The sequence below is a fragment of the Orcinus orca genome, chromosome 15 (genome assembly GCF_937001465.1).
Source record: "Orcinus orca chromosome 15, mOrcOrc1.1, whole genome shotgun sequence".
NCBI classification, from domain to species: Eukaryota; Metazoa; Chordata; class Mammalia; order Artiodactyla; family Delphinidae; genus Orcinus; species Orcinus orca.
The window spans coordinates 10,305,053-10,308,516 of record NC_064573.1 but is presented as its reverse complement, the minus strand read 5'-3'; the positions used below and the strand labels follow the sequence as shown (position 1 = coordinate 10,308,516).

The 3,464-nt window shown below is 37.5% G+C and overlaps 1 non-coding gene across 1 annotated transcript; it reads right to left on the bottom strand.

The window, feature by feature from the left end:
• Positions 1–781: 781 nt before the first annotated feature.
• On the bottom strand, positions 782–854 carry TRNAG-UCC (transfer RNA glycine (anticodon UCC)). Its single transcript has one exon. It is a non-coding gene; the product is annotated as a tRNA-Gly (tRNA).
• Positions 855–3,464: the final 2,610 nt, after the last annotated feature.

Genomic DNA, 3,464 nt, shown 5'->3' with positions numbered 1-3,464 from the left:
CAGTAGTGGTGGCACGTGGGCTCAGTAGTTGTGGCTCGCGGGCTCTAGAGCCCAGGCTCTGTAGTTGTGGCGCACGGGCTTAGCTGCTCTGCGGCATGCAGGATCTTCCCGGACCAGGGATTGAATCCGTATCCCCTGCACTGGCAGGAGGATTCTCAACCACTGAACCACCAGGGAAGCCCTATGGACATATTTTTATGGTGGCAAATAAAGTAGAAAGTTATCTTCTTAGTATCTCTTTTCTGTACAGCATAGAACTTCTGGCTCCCATCCCTGTGATTATGAAGAAATTGTCAACTGTTCTTGCCTAATTTATCTGACTACTGGTGATTCCAAAATGCCAGCTGGTCCTGGGAGGGAGTGGTACATGACAGCGACCTTGCCAGTTACTGTATGACATCTCTCTGAATCACTGGTTAAAAACATGAAGCTGAGACCAAAGACTGAAGTAAGGACATTGTTAGAGACATAATCTCTCCTTCCAGGGGGATAGGGAGTGGGGAGAGAGAAGAGTTGTTAAGGAAGTGTTTAATTAGAGGGATTCTGGCTGTCATTTCTCCTGCCACATGGAGAAACCATGTCTGTAGAATGATTCCAAGCTCTGAGAGACAGAGATCTGAAATGAAAAGACAGAAATGATGGCATGTCTATTTTTTTTTTAAGTCCTGTTTAAGACAAACCAACCATCCAAAATCTCTAGCTGTATTTAATATATATTCACACTTATACTTTTTAATTTTTTTTTTTTTTTGGCTGCGCCATGTGGCATGCAGGATCTTAGCTCCCCAGCCAGGGATCGAACCTGTGCCCCCTGCAATGGAAGTGCAGAGTCTTAACCACTGGACCACCAGGGAATTCCCCTCTTCTTGTACATTATACAATTATTTTAAATATGTTATTTTGAGATACATTTATACCTTCGACTAAAATTTTTCTGTAGGCTTAGAGGTGGAAATAGGTGTTGGTACTAATTATATCTCAGTGACTAGCATTATTTTTGACACTAATCAATGGTTGGTAAATGAGTGAATGAATGCAAATATATTAAGCTATTATTGAACAACTTTAATTATCATCATAGTATTAATAAGATTATGGTTCAGATGAGATTTATCTTCTTTACTTTTCTAAAAATAGCTCTACTATATGCTGTATTTAGAATCATATGTGCCTCATAAATTAGGATGAACAGGTTTTAGTTTAAAATTGTATATACATGCCAAGGATATGAGACATGGTCTAGGAATTACCATGAAAGGAAGAGGTGAACGCCTTGTGGATTCCAAAATCATTTGAGGAGTAGGATTGAAAAAATTGGGGATCAAGTTTATATGTATATCAATAACATAATGAATTAGGACAGGAAGTGATCAATAAATAATTCTTAATTTAATGAAGGAATATAAGTATAAATGGGTATGAATATAAGTATGAAGGCCTGTCACACAATTAGTTATGGCAAATAATTATTTGCCACATTATTAATAATTTTATAATTATAATATCTTAGTTATACTAATTATTATTAATTATTATTATTATTGTTTTTGTGTGTGTGGTGCATGGGCCTCTCACTGTTGTGGCCTCTCCCGTTGCGGAGCACAGGCTCCGGACGCACAGGCTCAGCGGCCATGGCTCACGGGCCCAGCCGCTCCGCGGCATGTGGGGTCTTCCCGGACCGGGGCACGAACCTGTGTCCCCTGCATCGGCAGGCGGACTCTCAACCACTGCGCCACCAGGGAAGCCCTACTATTAATTATTAATAAGAAGAGAAGAAGTACAGGCTACTGTAGAAAATTTTTTTAAAGACCTTACTTCGAAAGTTAGGATATTCTTCATAGCGAATAAATAATTTGAGGTCATATTTTTACAGTAAGTAAGAGTTTAAGTAGGACTGGAGTCTGAGAGAATCCCAGTAGAGAACGTGTACGAAGAGAACAGCAGTAGATTTGACAACTTTGAGGATGGAAAGAAGGTTAATTTGCTGATGTAAAGTAGCAGGGAGAAAAGAGGCATATGATAGATTTGGCTCAGAACATGGTAAGTGTTAGAGACTTGGCTAAAAATTTTACGTTTCATCCAAAATGCAATGGAATATTTTAGATGGGTTTGGAGGAAAGAGAACTTTCCTGAAAGGTGTAAATTCCTAAGGATTCTGTCTCTCTTGTGTTGCTCTAATCCTCCACTGACATTTACTATTAGTTGTAGAATTAGTAAGAGGCACCCCAGTGAGTCTCTCAAGTTATATATACAGCCCTCTTATTGTGTGTAAGCAACTCACTATCAGTACATAGTATTACTGGTGCAGGCCTTTAGGATGATGCCTTTTTCTGCCTGTTGGTTCAGGAGCAGGAAAGCTTCCAAATGGCCAGGTATCAGTCTCAATATCGAATTTAACTGAGCCCTTGTGATGATTAAGGTTAAGTTGGGAAGAATCGTGTCTTAACAATAGTGAGTCTTCTAATATGAGTACATGAATACATACTACCTCTCCACTTATTTAGATCATCTTTGATTACTTCATCAGGTTTGTAGTTTTCTGCATACAGAGCGTGTACCTAGTTCCTTAGATTTATATCTAAGTATTTAATTTCTTTTTTTTTTGGGTGCTATTGCAAATATTTTTCTTTATTTTGTTTTGTTTTTATTTTCTATACTTGCTTCCTAAACTGAAGTTTAATTTGCTGGACTGAGCACAAAGGATGTATTAATTCATTCCAAGGCAAAAATGAATATGTCGGCCTAAAGGATATTATATAAATACAGCTTTTCAAATTTCCCTACTTCTCCTGATGAGCCTAGGTTGGTACCTAAGTTTTGTGATGTCTTTGCTAAGTCATGGGATGCGGCTCTTTAAGCTTCTTATATCTCAGACAGAATCTCCTTTAAACTCCAGTGTGATTATTTTTACGATTACAGAAATATCTTTCAGTAAGTTGTCACATGGGTCTAATATCTGTTTTCCTTGGAAAGTATTTTACTACTCCTAAAGATATAATAATGAATAAAGCAAGCCTTATTGTAGTTTGTACTGCAACTGTGTAAAAATGACCTGTCCATGGACCCACACCATTAGTTCAATATCTGAGAGAGGCTTAGCAACTCAGTTATGACTGGAGGTTATGATAACATACTTCTTGATATAGTCAGGGTTTATTTTGTTTTAAAATGTCCCTTTTCAACAAGATAAAATAAAATAATGAGAAGAAAGGGTTATTTCTAGGTGATTTTTTTTCCATAGAGTACTCTGTGACTTGAATACTTTATCTCAGCATTGTTAGGTCTTTACAAAGCTCTCTTTATTCAAATCATCATAATGACCAGTAAGAGTTTCCATTTGCTATAAGCATTACTGAAGAAGTGCAGATGTATGGGAATCAATAATAATATGTACTAATGCTAAAAATGCAGAGTCAGAAAAAAGGTCGTATGCGAATCTACCTTTAGATATACACCTAATAGAT